At 28.4% G+C, this 19,292-nt stretch overlaps 1 protein-coding gene across 4 annotated transcripts in view; it reads left to right on the top strand.

The window, feature by feature from the left end:
* KaiR1D (Kainate-type ionotropic glutamate receptor subunit 1D) overlaps window positions 1–19,292 on the top strand; it is a 368,488-nt gene that overhangs the window by 76,225 nt on the left and 272,971 nt on the right. The gene's annotated exons all lie outside the window — the stretch shown is intronic.

Below are 19,292 nucleotides of genomic sequence, written 5' to 3'. Positions count from 1 at the left end.
TTTAAGTCAGTGTGGCTATTGTGCAATTGTGTGTCTTAGATCAAATATTTTGAATAGTTATTTTTAAGTCAAACCATTACCGTCATTGGTTCACATTAATATATTATAGAAATGTTTTATATATACTCTTGTTGTAATTTTTTTAGCTAGTATGATATATTTTTATTTTGTAGCAATATATGAAACAAAGTGTAACACATAGCTATTTATTGTTATTTTATTAGGAATAGAATTGATTTCATTTTTTAAAAATACGTGTTCTCACATTTTTATTGGTGATTTATGATGTGTGATTTCGGTTAAAAGTAATTAGTCATTTGCAAATATCGGTCTTTCCAGTAAGCTTGTATAAAAAGGAGATAAAGTAAATTAAGAGCCAATCGCAGTAGTGTTTAGCCCTGCTTCTTATTTATCACTTTAACCGTTTAATAATTAGAACGAATAGTTCATGGCAAAGGCATTTGTGTTTTTTTTCTGGACGTGTTTTAAAGCTTATAAAAATTTAATAGTTGTGGTAATTAATGATCTTCTAATATCTGCGTGACTATAGTGTAAATGTGTATTTGAGAATGATATTTTTTTAGAATAATTCTTTAATTTGTTGCAGAAGTAGGAAATGTGCAGAATTATTATACAATATACATATTCTATTTATTTTAAATATGCATAAATCTGTGATGATTTTAAAAATTATTATCAAAAGCTTTTTATTCTATATTCCTAAATATATACTTATCATTCTCAGTCGCCTCCAGTATATAAAACACAATTTGAGGCATCCGAAGAAAATAAATTTAGGGCGCCCCTTAGAACCTCCCGCCCGGTGAAAGCGCCCGCGGATAATTTCATAATAAAAAAGCGACGCCTACTCTTTTTATATTCGCGATATTGTCGTATAATGATACACATGTACACGTATGAGTATACAGAAACGCGATACGTACTTATGCAGTATACCCGCTCCACTTATGCGATCGCTCGCGTCAATTCCGTAGATAAACTTCATAACGCGCTTTTACGACATTCATTGTTTTATTCTGGTCGTTTTACATGCACACAGATGCAAAGAGATACTAGTATAAATTTTACGGTGTCGAGGTCAACCGAATAAGGTACTATACCGTACATCCCTTGGGTGACACGTGTTCTCAATTAAATGAATTACCATTATCGATTCGGAAGCGCGAAAGTGAGGGATGTTTTTGTAGGGTGGCGCCTCTCGTGAATTTTGCTGATTGAAAAATTCGAAAGCTCGTGTAAAAGCGCTTTCTCTGTAAATTTAATAAATTGGATTGCAAACAAACAATGCCTTTCTAATACTTTGTATATTAAGAGGCGAAATGTAATTTATATATTAAAATTAAATATGTATTTTTCAGTCATATAGTTTAATTTATAAACACAGGATTTATTTACCTAATAAATAATTACTTAAACTAAAACACAAGGCATACATATTAAATATTACTATATATAATTTAGGTTTTAATGTATGAAAGTGTTTCTTTATCTCATTAATGAGACCCAATATTTTTATATTACCGCAGATTGCCTTAGGAATATTTTTATTTAAGCCCTACTATTTTTTAGTACCTTATTTTTATTATTAAAAATATGAATTATATGTTTTTTCTTAGTAAAATATTTATTTAAAAATTAAAAATATTCACGTTCATTATTTTCGTAGGATTGTGGCTTGGAAATTTATAAAAATTAAAACGCTGTTCAGAAAAATATCTACTAGTTTAAGCTACATAACGGTAAAAATAGTTAAAAAAAAATACTATAACGTAATTTAGCGTGACAGTGAAAATGAGCGAGCACTAAGCTTCCCTCAGGTTGGCTATGTGTATAAAAACGGAAACACAGCGCCAAACCAGTCTTCTCTAGCTTAAACTAAGTATAGCTTCCGACTATAGAGAAATATAAAAGATCGAAAAATAACCCATTTTCACTAAATCTGATTAACTTCCAAGTCATCGTAAAAGTATGCAAGCCTAAAGCCACGTGAACTAGGTGTTACCAATTGAATATACACCGCTTAATACTTCCACTCAAAATTTGATGGTTTATTTAAACGCATAAGTTTATGAAGCAAATCCGAAAAAACTAAGTAAACAGCCGCTTCTCTCTTCACGCTTTTTTTTCATATGTTGTCTAAACTAATATTAATCATAGTATTTTTTGAGATGATGCAACACGTGAATAATGTAAAATAATTTTAATGTTGCTTGTAATATTTCTTGATCAATCGCGATACATTAACTCGTTTTAATTTGTTGACGCAATTTCTGCAGTTTTATTTGCTTCTATTTTATAATTATCTATTTAGTGCCAATTTTTTTAGAAGCGTTTGAAATCTGCTGTAAGTACTGTATTATACTGTATCAATAAAAAATATTAAGCGAGATTATAATATCTCAACGATTTGTTAAAAATATTTTTTAATGAAATAAAATATAAAATAGTTTCACTCTTCGCTGTATTTCTACAATTTATCTTTTGATGATTTTCTAGTATAAATTCGGATATCCTTATCATAATATCCTTACCATTCCCAGATATTTTCAATTCAGATAATTAAGTTTGTCAAAAGCTTTTTTAAAGTCCACGAAATATTATTATGGCAAGTGTTTTATATAAAACTTGTTCACTAAAATGAAACCTTTTCAAAAACCAATTTTTTGGTATTTAAAGTAATAAATCATTGATAATATTGTATTATGCAATATTTTTTATTTTATTTTATTGATATTGAATTGTATTAAATAACAAAATTAAAACATGTTTTCTTAATAATTTTGTAGTTGTTTTTAACATATTTTTAGTCTTTTAGGCTATTTACATTCCACGTACTTAAGATCAACCGTCGCTAAAGAGCACTTTCATATATCCACTAAACACATTTATTATAAATTTTCTCATTTATAAACTTAGAGGTTGCGGGCTTGAGTCACGGCAGCTGACTTAAATTTTTATTTATAAAAATATACATATTTGTATTATAAATTATATGACTCATAATAATTAATAATTATTTAAATATCTGTCACTGATTTCTAGACTATTAGTCTGGTGGTTAATAATTACTTGTAGGTATTCATTGCTTGATTGGCTTACTTAGTTGGTTTAGATAAACCCTGTTTTAACGCATTGGTCATAGATTAAAAAAAACAATTTACATTTACGTAATAAGACACCATTAGGTATAAAATCAAATTTTACACAAGTCAAATATTTAATTAAGAATAGCGTCAAATGTTTTATGAGTTTTCTGAAATGCGATATTTAACAGCTTAACGACCGGTATTTATTTGCCGAACTTTGCTTGGTGGCCGGGCGATCTCACGGAAAAATGGCAAACAATTATCTTTTTCAGTAAATTCCCTATAACTTGTAAACCAATTAAGATATTGTATTCAAATTTAATATGTAGCTTCCTTATGATTTTTCGCATAAATATCTGTCAAGTACGTCATTTAACCAGTGTTTCTAAGCCTGTGGGTCCGATTTGTTTGAAATAATAGTTTCAAAAACAAATTTATATCATTGGCAAACATCTTACAAATACAAAGTAAGTGAGACTCTTCAATAGATTAGTATTAATTACCTGATTTTTTATCACTTTTTAAATTTAAAAATAAAAATTTTGATTTGTTATTTCTGGGCCACCATGTCTGACCATTTGTATGCCCATACTCACGAAATGAATTTACGGTACACTTAACTAAAGATATTTTGCTTATTGCACTTAAATAAATTAAAAGTAACATGTATGCTTTCAATATATTTTATATTCATCATTTTCATTCTTTCCATTATAATAATTTGGTATTATATAGGTGATATAAACTAAAAACCAAATATAAATTCTCAAAACAGTTTCTTTTTAATTATATTGTATGCTTTGAGCTAAGGCCAACACCAATTTCTAAAAGGTTCATTATTGACAATTTACTACCTGCACTTGCGATAGATAGATTGGCTCTAATCTTAGGAAATATATTTTCTACTTAATTTTGTATTGGTTATTTACATGAAACACACGTTAGATCAGCCCACAATATTTGCATACACTACAAGGTGTTTAGCAATTCACAAAAATATTATGATAATATTTTATTCAAGAAATTATTATTAAAAAAAATAGTTTACGATTTCTAATGTTATTGTTAATTTATTATTCTTAATCTTAAAACACATCTAAGCACTATATTTTTTACCAGCTTAACGCCCGGAATTTTTTGCCGAACTTTCCTTGGTGGCCGGGAGATTTCGCGGAATAATAGCAAAAAATTACATTCTTTAGTAAATTCCCTATAACTTGTAAATCAAATAATATATTTTTTCGAAATTTAATTTATAGCTTCCTTATGATTTTTTGCATAAATATATTGTAATTACGACATTTAACAAGTGTTTCTAAATATGTGGGCCGCATAATTAAGTGATATAACGAAAAAAAACTTGTTTACAAATATAATATTAAATATTTACTATAAATTACAATCAATGTTATTCTAAAAGGGTAAATCGCCACTACCTGTCCAGTCTTATCAGCTTACCTTGTGAATACACTTTAAGAATTCATCTATTACTGACACTTTTGACACTTTTTTTTATTGTGGAATTCCCAAATTCGGGAATTCCACACAGATAAAAAAAATGCATTTTATAATCGAAGTAATGCAGTATATTTAGTGTCTTCTAAACTATCGGTCGAAACGTATCGCGAAAATTGCTCTTCTCTCTGTGATCTTTTGTGATTGTGATTTTGATTTCAAAATTTTATTTTCAATCACGGCAAAATGGACAAAATAAATTAAACCTTTTTGGAAAATTTTAAAGACGCGTTGTCCAACGACCCCAGTGATTGTGAACATAGTGATGTGTGCGAAAGTAATTCCAATTCAAGTGTACGTGAACATAGACCGCGTGTGACAAATTTGCACTCACCCAGTTCATTTTGTTCATAATGACAAATGTTTTTACACGTATCACTCAGTGTAATTATGAAAATAAATGTGTTCGAAACAGTTGTACGCAGAAAATGGACGCCAAAAAATTTAGTGAGTGCAAATTATTATTTATTATAAATGGATATTTTTTATAAATCGTTTGTACAAAAAAATTTAGAAGCATTTAAACATACATGTTATTAATTTAATTATCACATTTTTAAGCTAATGTGGTGCTAAAAAAAAATCGTGCACTAATCAACGTTGTCAAATTTCAAAAATTTCTTTAATGATTATTTAACTATTTTTGTAAATACGCAATTCACTGTTTTTATTATTATTAACTAACTTTTACTACAAATTATCACTTATTAATAACAACAACAATAAATAAAAATATAATATTCCATAATGCAAAAAATATGGTCACTGTAAGTGGGAGCGGCTTGGAGAACCGTTACCAAACAACATACTAGCCCAAAAATATTAGAATATAACAAACTAAAATAGGCGATGACTCGTTGCATTGCGACGCAGTGGGATAAAACAACTGTTTTCACGAAAAATTAAAGTAAAATATAATTTATTTTATATCTTATATTATGTAAAAATAGTATACTACCATCTCGCATTATAATATAGGGGTAAACTGTATTGTATTATAGTGTATTTTTAATAAAAGAAGACGCGTGACGCAGGACGCATGGGCGAGTCCTCGGCCGCTGCAAAAGGTACTCTCAGGACTCGTGGGTGAGTCCTCGGTCGTTAAGCTGTTAAAATGAGAAACACTTTAATATAAATTATTTATTTATCAAAAAAACTTTGGAAACGCTTATGAAATATTACTAAAATTTGTCATTAGTTCATGTATAAATATAATTAGTAATTAAATATTAATAATATTTTATTATCATTTAAATTTATTTATATTTTTAGTATATATTATTCTTGAAAAGTAATAAATATAAAATCGATTATCAGATTAATAGCTCTTTGCTGAAAATAAAATAGTCATTAAAATGGTGTAGTTTTACCCTTTATTTAATAGGCTTAAAAACAAGCAACATGATTCGGTAAAGTTTGTCAGTTTGCTTACCCTCGAGCATAAAACTCGAAAACGGCACATAAAATTAAATTTGTCGAGGAAAATCCCTGCTTTTAACTCGAAATCACCAAGCACACACAGTCGCGTCTCACTAAACATATTATAATATACACACACACACTATATACCCAAACGAGAGACAGTGTTACATACATTTCACAGTGAAACGTCGCCGATTTCCACAAGCCAGTGGGCCGCGGCACATAAAACAAAAACATAAACATTATATCATTTATGCGCGGAAAGTTTTCAGCGCTCCCCGGCATAAAACATAATTTGGGTCCTCCTAAGAAAATAAATTCAGAGGCCCCCTTATCACCGCCGCCCGGGGGTGATTTCATAATAAAAAGGCGACGCCGCTACTCTTCCTTTTCGTCGGTGGTCTTGTGGAAAATTTCAAACGTCTGACAATACCGAGATCAACTCAATTTCTCCATTTTTTAAATGTATCTTCTTATATAATTAAATTTGAGGCTTCATATAAAAGCAACCAGTAAATTTTCCAGGAATACAATAAAAAACATTTCGGCAAGTATTAAAAAAAATGTATAGTCAATTAATATAAAATATATTATCAATCAATACCATGGTTAGTTTAAATGTCTAAACAAAACGATATTTATTTATATTATTATTTTTAATATATCAAGATAAATAAAATCTGATTATATAGACACAAATGTTTGTAATATTTTCAATTAACCTGATGCCTAATATAATTACTTTAAAATTATATGACATCTTACACAAATTTTTAAAATTATTACTCAAAATATATTATTGTACGAAATGAATTTGTGGAATTAACCATTGTGACATTTAATTACAAAATACGCTTACCGAGCGGTTCAAACACCGAAAGGCTATATTTAAAGTGTCGCTAACTATATAATATAAAAGGGATTAAACATTTTTTTCATGTATTATTTTAATCCCCTTTTTTGCTTCCTTTGACCCTTTTTGGACTTTGTGTTTGTTCGCAGAGGCATTAATACGGGCTTCGTTTTCAATTTTTTCAAATGATAAGCAAACAGTCGATTGTTTGCTGGACAGCGACCAATTAAAAATAAAATTCTCGATCCCCCGTTCTGTTTACTGTCTCGTATTGAATATACGTACCTAAGTATATACGTACATGTGTGGGAAAAAGGGGTTAAATGCAGAGCGGAGAAAAGTTAAACACAGGGGCGGAGAAATTCGGTCAATGGGAAAGTAATGCGAAAGTTTCCGGACAAATCGCGAAGTTTTGTCCGGGGAAAAGTTTCTTTTGTATTGAACGGTAAAATAGTGCGTATTGCAATGCTATATATTATCATGTCGTTTGAACTCTTATCGATCCAATTATAAAATCTAATTTGCGTTGAAAGAAACAATAAATAAAAAAAAAACTATTTTAAACTTATGAAAATAACCATCTCGCAGAGCTAACGCATCTGCCCCAATAACCACTCATAAGCCCAAAAAATACTGCGCGATTGACAATGCGTCTCATCTGCGTAAAAACCGCTATTGTCATATACCCATTTTATTTAACGATTTTATAAATATTTGCCTTGCAGTTTCATGTGTTGGATCATCAAGCGATGCAGTTGGCACACCAACATCTTTATCTGTGATTCGCAGAGGAGTTTCCAATCAATATGAATTAATGAAATATGTGACAATCGACAGATGATTTGATAAATATACAGTATTTTCAGCAAGCCGAGAGAGACTTGTATCCACAAAAAGTAGATCGTTCAGTTTCATCCCAGTTTATCCATCAGCACAAAATGACACTATTTATCTATTGTGGTAAATAGCTTTTCCAGCTTCTATTTTCGCTGCAAAGTAACACCCATTTGGCCTCAAAACTCGTATGTTTAATGATAATATTTTTTTTGTATATAATTTCAAAGGCTTTATAAAATACTACAATAAAGCTTACATTAAGCCATTTCCAATATTGTTTAACACAGTAGTACATTTATATTTCTACTAATGCCTTTTATTTATAAACTTGAGTAAATGCACATTTTATTAAATTGTAATATACTCTGGATTAAACACAAATATTTTATATTTAAAGCAATACTATTTGACACTATTTGACTCATAACACTAACCGTGTTTTGGAAAAAAAAACTTTTTTTTTAATTTAAATTTTTTTAAACGGTATCATAAGAATATTTGAAAGCTCTATTTTGTACAAAAAATTCAAGTCTATATCTTTAAAAGAAACCAAATACTAGCGTTAATTATAAGTCAAGCCGCCTAAAAGCTTGTATGGGGGTCCGGTCAATTTACCATAAAAATTAGATTTTTTTTAATGCAAATTAAGCTTCTTTACACTTTTTGCATATGACATTTTTCAGTAGGATTTGATTTTGCAAAGTTATGACACTTTTAATTTTTACATTGGCCGCCATTTTGTAAAAAAACTATATATTTTTATTCATACAGAACGTAAAGGGGGTGCTCAGTAGTTCTATACGATACTAAAAATGTAATTTTTAATCTCTAAAACCAAGCAGTTAAGAGCGTTAACTCTTCTGAAAGTCTCAAAATGGCTCGTATGGGGGTCCGATCGAACTGATACATCCCTTGTTTTGAAGCAAAAAACTATTTTTTTTATATTTTATTTAGATAAAGTTTTGGCTTATAAACGTTTTATATATAGAAATCTTTTCGTTTAATTCAAACCTACTGAGTTACAAGTGCTTAAGTTTTTAGTCTTGTCACCATTTTGCAAAAAATTGACACATTGAATTTTGCTAGCAAACATATACAGGTGCTTAAGAATTCTATACTGTCACCAACAGTCAACTTTAAATATGTATATATAAGCTCACACTGACCTTAACTATATTGCAAGTCTTATAAGCATATGTATGGTGGGTCGATCGACTCATAACACTAACCGTGTTTTGGAAAAAAAACTTTTTTTTTTAATATTAATTTTTTTAAAACGGTATCATAAGTATATTTGAAAGCTCTATTTTGTATCTAAAATTAAAGTCTATATCTTTAAAAGGAACCAAATACTAGCGTTAACTTTATGCCAAGTCGCATAAAAGCTCGTATGTGGGCCCGGTTAATTTATCATAAGACTTGTTTTTCCATAACAGATAAATTAATGCAATTGTGTATTTATTTATCATTAAAAATAGGTACCCAAACTTAATTTTTCATTTAATTAAATATTATTAAATTTAATTTATAATATTTGATTGCTATTGATTTTGCTTTCTTATTGTAAATATATTGCAGTAGCATAATAAACATAAGAGTAAGTCGTTTATATTATTCGATTAAATATTTTTTTTAATAATTTTCAATTATTGTATAATAAATCACAAATAACTCCTGAACCTTTACTAATAAATTTTTAAAATAAAACAAATAGAATCAGTAAAATTATGAATGAAAAAACTGTAATTGATTACAAAACTACATCTTTATGTTTCGTTTTTTCAATTGTAGAAAAAAATCATTTAAAAAAACTCTAAAGTAAAGTTTTTTTTAATGTTATGAATTCACTACTATTATATATTATAATTTAATAAAACAGCAATATGCTTATTAGCTATGAGCACATCATTGCAAAAGATCATTTAGCTCAACTGTCAAATTATATGTAATATAATAGCAACAACTGTCAAAGTGTCAGATAATCGCTAATTATCTATGATTTAGGTAAAAGGTTTGCTTATGTTACTTATATTAAAGTATAAAGCTTGATAACAATTGCGTTTTATTCACAGAAAACATAATTTTGACACGGGTTTGATTAAGTGGTTCATTTCAAAAACATGTTTTAATTCTTTTACTGTGAGTCCAGTTAAATTTATTTTTTACCTACGCAGTCGATTAATAAATTAAAAATCTGAACCCAAGCAGTAGTCCCATTTTACATGGAGGAAAATAAACGAAAACCGAGTTAAATATACGACTCACGTGACGTTAATGCCTACGATGAGGGTGACTTCATTTTTTCCACCTTTCGGTGTTACAACTTTCCAGAATCTTGAGCACTTATCTTTTCCGCTCGTTTTCGCCTATCCAATTGCAATAATCTCTCGCCCTCTTTTGAAAAAAAGTAAATGGAGTCCCGCTTAACCGAATGGATTTTCAGACTATATCTGAATAAAGCGCCCGATTCGCCCCTGCAATTCATTATTTTCAACGGCAATTTTCCACGGACGCTCCAATGCGTGTAATTTATTAAAATTATTTCTGATTGCAGCAATTGTTTATGAGAATTCGCAATGTTTGGCGATGCGTAGAGTTGCCAAAAGTATATTATAGTTTATTAAATAAATCAATATTATTATCAAAGCAATTTTATTTTATAGGTTATTGTAATATTTTTTTTTAATATTCAACTATAGTTATGATTATGCTAGAATTTCAGCGTAAGCATAAAAAAATAAAATTAATCAATTGTATATGTAAATATAATATAACTATTAGTCATATTTACATATACAAAATACTGTCCTCGTTATAATTTTTTTAAATATTATTTACTGAAAAATCTAAAAACTTACGAACTACTGATTTATATAAATGAATCATTTACAATAACATAAAATCCTTAACAAATATAAAATATAGTAATACATATACATATTTTAAATTACATTTTTTTATAAAAAAATTATATACGGATTATCCTTCATTCTAAATTGCTTTTTTTTTGTTAAACTTGCAACATTATTCTTCAAATGCTTTCACAAAAGGTTTTAATCTTTGTACATATAACAAAACAAACTTTAACCATTAAAGCGCGGTTGGCAGTAATAGATTTTTAAGGGCCTGGTATATGCATTACACATATATATATATATATGTAAAAAAAATTCTTGTGTTGAAAAGACACTCTTTGGGTCGCGCGTGATATTTCGATAAAAGACTTTCCAGACTTATTTTAAGCAAGACATGTATATGAAAATATGCATCAACATATAAAACAAGTAGGATAAAAAACGAGCGACGCTCGTGCCTTAAGGTCTGAGAGGCCTTAACGTGAATACCAATAAGGCGGCGTAGTATGCGCAAAACTTTTTGTGTTTCGGACAAGACAGGAAAACCGGAACAAGGACAGAGTGCGAGGAAACGCAGATAGTTGCCGAATATTTCACATATTGCAATTTTCCGCTTTTATCGCGGTTTGAATACAGAATGCGAGAAAATTCGATTTGGACCGCGCGCCCCGATGGAGAATGCGCAAGAATATGCAAATGCCTTAAAAAGGATGTGTGTATCAGCACTCATGTGCCATTTGGTATTTGGTGTCGACAACACTGAGATGAACGTTATATGACTATCTATGGATATCATTGTGCCAATGTTGACAAAATCGCTAAGAAAGGAATGAAAAAGAAAAACATCTGAGAGTTTTCGCAGTTTCTGATTGTATCAATACCTCTATTGTACATATTAAATTCAATTCGCATCTCAATACTACATATTATAATATCTATAAGACGAAATATATATTTATGCAAGCCCTACGCATTTTGGTCATGCGTATGGGTACGTGTGCGTATGTACGTCTATATTAATCTATGTGCGGATGATTAAAAAATTGATACATATTATTTATAATACATTAAAATATGTTTATTTAGATTATATAGATCGTTATTAGCATAGTTTCATTATTTTAAACAGCGAAATTAAAAAAAATATTTCTCTCTAGATCTCAAAGACGATGGAATAGTCCTCGCGTTACAGAACCAAAGGCCACGTGGAAAATGTTAAATAGAGTTAGTAATTAAGAGACCTCGTAACAAATAAAATGGAATAGGAATAAAAGCTAAAATTAGAACACAATTGTAAATTTATCCCGGGAACCTACTATTTAATGATCTACATTTCTATGAGTGTCGTCTTTGATCTATTTATATATGTCCCAGTAGACGTTTCCTTTATTATTACAAAGGATAGTTGTAAATAAATATACTAGTACATATATTATTTAGTACAATAACACTTAATAATATGTTTGTAATTAATTTTTTTTTTACAACAGCATCTATATTTATATTAGAGGTGTTTTTCAATACCTAACAAAATAATTTTATGCTAAAAAATAATATTTTATAAAGGATTAAATATGCAAATTTACATTATCATAGTTGAAAATAAATAAATTAATTTATATTTCATATTAAATTATTAGCTTTCTTATTATTTATATATTTTTAATATGTAAATAATTATTATTTTACATCTACTTTGCTAAAATCATTGAACTAAAATTACACTCTATTTATTTTTAATTAAGTTAAAAGCTTATTGGGTTTAATACAAAATGAGTTTTTTTTAAGCTGATTATATATTTCATAAGATTTATCTTAACTAAATTTTAAGTCGAATAATTTAGTGTTAAAGACAGTATATTAATAAGATATAATAAATTATTATTTATAGAAAAATATTATTACGAAAAGTATCAGATATTTTTAACGAGTCTTATAGAATATATATTTGTTTTTGTTTAAAAAATCTATATTTAAAGTTTGTAAAAAAAATAGCTTTTTAAATGATAAAAATATGTAATGTGTATTACAGCTATTCTTAATTAGTAATATTTTGGGAATGCATAAGTATTACAAAAATATGAATTTTGTTGCCAGCGTATAATTATAGTTTTTTTATTTATTCTACATTCAAAGGTGATTTTTGTCAATACAAACATCCACCAAAACTAGATAAGCTGGTCTAGAAACTGATAAAAAATATATCAGAAATTATTTATTTTACTTGTTTAATTTATCGGTAAAAATACACTGTTTATAAATTTTTAAATAGTTCTTTAATATTTTTTATTTTATTATATAAAAAATATATATAAAATAATAAGCCCGGGGGTTGCAGATTACTTGGCTACACTGGAGCTACGCGGTACGTTGGCAACACCGCAGAGGCAATTCAATTATTTATAACATAGTTATTTCACTTGTTTTTAGTAAACTTAGATTTGTTGTACTTTTATTAGTCATTCAATATACATTAAATTACTAAGTCAGAGCCTGATTATAAATTATATTGTAAAATAAATATCGTTTATTTTACAACATAAAATTTATTTTAAAATTTATTTACTGCCATATTGTTGTTAAAGCACATATGTGTTATTTTTGTGCTTGTAAAAATGCAGCAGGGTAAATTTAAAAGATTTTTTTTATTAAAAATTACATATTTTATTAAATATGTTTTAAAAATTGTGTAATTTAACAAGAAATTTAAATTTAAATGTTTTGAGAGTATTTGCTATAAATGAAATGGGAAGCGGTTGCTTTTTCTGCTTTTATGGGTTGTCTCGGTCGATACTCAGCGTAGCTCCGCTTGGTGCGAGTTTGAATAAATAATCGTTTGTTTCAAGTCGAAAGCGAAGTTAAGTTCTGATTTAAGTGAATTTAGTATACCGTGTATCGAGTTTATATATCCTTTATATTTAAGGAACGTCTTAGGCCCTTTACAATATTAAACATTTATGCTAATGCGATGATTTAAGTAGAAACAGACTATTTGTTGTTGTATATTAAAAATCGGTACGCTTGTAATTTATATAGACAGCAGGATCATGTGTTCAGGTAAGTGGGTTTAGTCTTGAATATGTTATAGTTCATTAAAAAAATAGGCGTTATCTAAAATAAGTGCTTTAAAATTGCCATTTAAGATTACCCTAGGACTAGATTTAATCAGTTATTTAAAAATAATAAAGTTTTGCCATGAAAAACTTTCATAGAAATATAAAAAAATATGATGAGAATTTACAAACTTCTCACTGATTTTTCCAAATAAAATTTGTACGACTTACTGTTTTGATGCTAACAAAAGTTAGCTAAACACATTTTGAGAGAAAATTCGTCTGAGAAGTTGATGATGTGCATCCATGCAATTACTGCTTTGACACCTGTAAGTCTCTCCAGAACGTAGGCGTGACATATGTTAGGCTTAGAATTCGCTCGTCGTCAGCTTTAAATTAATTTTACAATATATGTGAACCACATGAGTCAAATTTGCACATCTACATATTTTGTGAATAGATGTTGTTAATTTCAATGGCTCGTCCGAGCTTAGTGTAAAAAAATTGTATAGAACTTTAAATTCGATATATAAATTAACAAAGATAAAGTTTACAAACGGGTTTTTATATATTTTTTTCTGTATAAATGTAAGTCATAAATAGTTAATTCAATACCTATAATTATAAACTTAAATTATACATTATACTAGGTGTCTCTTTTTATTAAAATTATATGTAAATTTATGCAGTAATTAGTTTTTTTAAGGCCTCTAAAAATTACTTGTCTTTCGAAAGTCATATATTAAAATAGCAATTAGAGTCAAAATTAAGTTCATGCGGAAAATCTGGTCCTGACACTTTTTTTTAGAACTTTTTGAAATAAATACTTGAGGAGAAACACTACTTTTGTTGCAAAATATGTTTATTTCCGACTCTAAAATTCTTAAAAATATCACTAAGTAAACATTTTATAGTATTTAATCAAAAATAAAATAATACGTTATCGTCAATTTTGTATTTTGTATCAATCCAATCAAACTTAGAAAGTGTCTTAGCATCCATTAATGTTTACCTTTAATGTTCTCCATTCTGAACTCTAATAGATCTGGTTTTGTGCTGTTTTCCCTTATTGATGCATAGTTAATGAATTGTTAAATAATTTATTTGTCATATGTGAGTCTAAAGTTTGATATTCCCTGTCGTGCATTATACATTGTTTAACTTCTATATGGCTAAGTTGGAATTGATGACCGCCGCAGTCTCAGAACACGCGTCGTCCTAAACTTAGGACTTATTTTGACACAAACTTTGCGCGAAGGCACACTTTTTTCGTCGCTCTTAGGTGTTTTGCATCATTAAGCACCATTTGTCAACGAAGATCAGACCAGATATTCTTGCCCCATCAATCATGTTTAACTTTGGTTTCGTGAAAATTTGCATCACTCATCAGGGCAAGATGACTAAAACATCGGGTGCTTCTTATACATAGGAAGGATAGCCAATTAATTTGTTGTCAGAATTGACTTTTTACTTAAGAATATAGTTACAAACTACCTATTAAATTTCTGAAATAGTTATATTTAAACCCACGGGCTAATCTATGATAAGAGAGATAGTGATGGAACACTGAATTGTTAAACGAAGTTTGCTTTTGATAATGTTGCTCCTTTCATTGATCTGTAGTTGCTTTAATGCAACGTTTGTACTTAATTTTTCTAATAAATTAATTTGGTGTGATTATTTGGCTAACTTGTGAGTTTTTTAATTTAAGATAAGAAAATATTGATTCACATGTGGATCTAAAACACATATTAAAATATTCAAAGCATCTCACTGAATTTTAATATTTATTATTGCAAACATCCTTGTAAGAATCTTTCTTAAAAGATCTGGCTTTCAATGAAATATCACATCTCTAAATAATGATTTAATTTTAAGTGCTACTTTGTCAAAATATAATATATCTGAAAATTTGCTTGCAACTGATTTTATAATTACATCATCTGGATTTTTTCTATAATCAATAAATCTCTCTCCAGAATCTTGTAGAAGGCTCTGAGTTTTAAATACATATTTTTCGGCATTAAAAGATTTGCATGTTATATTTTATTTATAAATGGTCTCTGGTGTACCAAAACGCTAAACCTTAAGATCTTAAATAATAATAACTAATCTTAGTTTTTGAATGCATATAACCGATTGTGTTATTTTTTCCCTGCAGTTCTAGATTTAAGCATATTTAGTTTTCCTGTCAAATCAGTTTGAATCCCAAAATTTTGATCCAGTAAGCACTGGTGATCATCTCCTGTTTTTATAAGGAAATGAACGATCCCATCTAGCAAATCTCAAAGTCTGCTTATTCCTAATTATCTTACATCTGTGTGTAAAATCAAGTCTGGTTGTTTTTCGTTTAATTGCATTTGAAAAGGTCGCCGTGGAAGACATTTTCCTATAATAAAGTTACCAATTTTAAAAGCAATATCCATTACACTTTTTGTATTAGACTTGGGCTTGAGAAATTAATTTATAAATAACGCAGTAAAGGCTTTAAATATCCAAAAACGTTTTGACTAAAAGCAATAAATCAATTAACAGGACCTGTCGTTTCTGCCACTCCATCGGCTCTGATTCAGACAGGTTTCAATAATCACAAATGTATATTAGTTGCGTATTTCTTGAATCTGATAAAAAAAATTTTACCTCGAGTTTAGTTAAAATATCTAAAAAAAATATTTTCATTAAATTAAAGGTGTTCATTTACATTTTTGCTATTTTTTTCTATTATTTTTTTAACTGTATTTTAAGATCATTAAATGCTTCCTTTGATTTTATATTCATTTTTTAAGTTTTAACACAGTAAATCCGCAACATTTATTTTTCTTATAAAAAAATTCGCTATAGTAAATATATGTGCATTTTTTTAATCTTTTTCGTAACTCACTTATAAAAAAGCAATTGCTGCAGCCTATGATAGCTCCATTGAATGTCAAAACATCTTTTGTAGTTATTACAAATTTTAGTTCTTCTAACTTTTTTTATTTTACTATCAAAAGAAAAATCCGATTGAAATTAAACACGTGCTTTATAAAATGGCATTTTAATTTTTTTTCTCGGTTTATTAAAAAACTATTACATAAATATAGGTTAATTTATATTTATCGTGAAAATGCTACATATTTGTGTTTTTTGTATTATTCATGATCTACACAGATAAATAATTTATATTAAAACCGTTCAATAAAAAATTCACTAATAATATTTACCAATTTCATATTTATACGCGTTATGCAAAAAAACATAAAACCACTAGGCCGCAGCAAGCAAAGCGAACTGGCAACAGGATTGTATTCCTGCTTTAAATTCAGAAACTAAAATTAATAATGTTACATTTTTTCCAGGTATATAATTTGAAACTAATAAAAATAATATATAAGCTGTTATTTTAGAAAATGATAAAAAAACTCTTTGTTTATTTAAATTCATAATGGCAATTATTTTTAGAGAGAGTCCCATACTTAGTTAAAATCACAATGCTTGTGCTAATTGCCAGATTATATAATATATCATATAAACATCTTACTGAAATTTGCATTCATTACTAAACCAACATATTTATCACCTGCTTATTTTTTAAGTATTTCCCAATCATTAGGAAGACTATTTAAATTCATCAAAAAAAATCCGACACGGATCATACATAAAAAACTCTAAAATAATCTTTGGAAAATAAAATTATTGACGAATATATTGGTCTCCGCCAAAATCACTCGACAACATTTTAACTTAATAATTTAACAAATTACATATGCGCTAATTTCAATACGGATCCTTTAATGTTAGATATAGAAAAAGCTTTCGACACAGTATGGCATGACATTTGATTCATAAATTATACAAAAACAAAACTAAGCTTAATTCGTTCATACATGAAAAGTATAAGTTATTTTGTTTCACTAAATTCGCGTAAAATTCCAGCTGGAGTCCCTCAGGAATGTTCACTCGGGCTGTTCCTCTTTATCTTGTATACGAACAATATCCCAAAAATAAAAAATACGCGTTTATTTATTATACGCTGACCATACAGCTATTTTAACTAGTGCTTACGTTCTTAAAACATTACAAAAATAAATAAATATTTTAAGAGGTGGAAAATTAAAATCAACCGAATTAAAACAGCAGCAATTATTTTTACAAAATGTTGACAAACTTTGCTACCACCTCTCTTATAAATAAAAGGGCAATAACGTAAAATGGAAAACAAGCGTTAAATACTTAGCTGTAGACATGGACTCCAAGCTTATGTTTAATAAACATATTTTAGAACTTCGCTCTAAAGAGCTTGCCGCTATTGCGGCTCTTAGAACAATATATAGTAGAAAAAGTGCGGTTACTATAAAAATAAAATTAATTTATACACATTTGAGCACATGTCTGCCAGATGTGAAAAAACATCAGTATTTTTATATTTTAATTATAATTAATTTTAAATAGAGCGTTAAAAATATTATTTAATACACTTCTGCATTATAGCCTTTAAATATTATTGTTATTTTCATATAGGAAAATATTAAAACCATTTTTCCTTTAAGTACTAACGACAACATATCAATGGTTTCAGATATTTAGTAAATGTACTTAAATTATTATTTAATAAATTAGGTTTTTTTCTTTCACTTAAATTGTCGAAGATCTCACAGTTTTATCTTTAAATATACTAATGTTTTATTTTATCTTCTTACTATTTATTTAAATTAATATAACTTGTTTGTAGAATTATTTATTTTATTGAATTAAACATAAAAAAAAATCACGTGGTTAATATAAAGTTATATTTACTGTATTTATTATGGTATAAATAATTTAAAATAAATATAAAATTCGGAAAAATCTTTTCTGAGCTTATAAATATGTATTAGGGAATATAGTTTGCAACCTTGGAAGTCGGTTCAGCAGCTCTGAGTTATGCTCAAAATCAACGGAGGTTAGTTAAGGGCATGTAAATGCGAAGGGCCAAGGGTCGCTGGTTAACCCTTTGCGCGCCGTTGGCTCTGCGAACGGCCGCCGCAGGAACCGTTAGCATCGTAATAAGGCGATCTATTGTCGAAAGCACGAAACACCAATTGCAACACTACGTGCCTGCGTTATGAATAGGGCTCCGATTTCATACAGTGCCCGAAAAAAAATTGCCCAGGGGCCGCATGACTAACGGCCAGATGAGGCCCTGTTCTCGGCTCGAGCAAATTTATAGTATCGAATGCAGTTATTTTTTATACAACAGAGGCGCTAATATAAGTTAGGGTTATATAGGGTACGAAGGACGTGTAAACAGGCATTGGCTCGATTCTTTTGAACGTGAATAAGCCCTGACTTAAATATTATTATTTATATTTTATATTTTCATAAAAAAATAATATTATATAATATGATATATTTACAGAATGGTTCTCAAGTCAGTCCGATTCTGATAAAATAAATTACAATTTGTATATTGGTGTACACAAGTATTTAAATTTTATTCGCATGTAATATTTTTATTTAAGCTCTCATTTCTAATCAAAACTGATACCATAGCAATCTGTCAACTTTAAGCAGTTACTCACAGCTTCCGTTCAAGTGCCCGCCCTTTGGGTATAACCTAACGATTGTATAAATAAAGGGTTGGTCCGAAATTAAATTCGTACGAATTGAAAACGACATTTGCCGCTTGTAA

The sequence above is a fragment of the Plectrocnemia conspersa genome, unplaced genomic scaffold (genome assembly GCF_051122295.1).
Source record: "Plectrocnemia conspersa isolate PC_06_02 unplaced genomic scaffold, ASM5112229v1 ptg000001l, whole genome shotgun sequence".
NCBI lineage: Eukaryota > Metazoa > Arthropoda > Insecta > Trichoptera > Polycentropodidae > Plectrocnemia > Plectrocnemia conspersa.
This window is presented reverse-complemented; position numbering and strand designations above follow the sequence as displayed.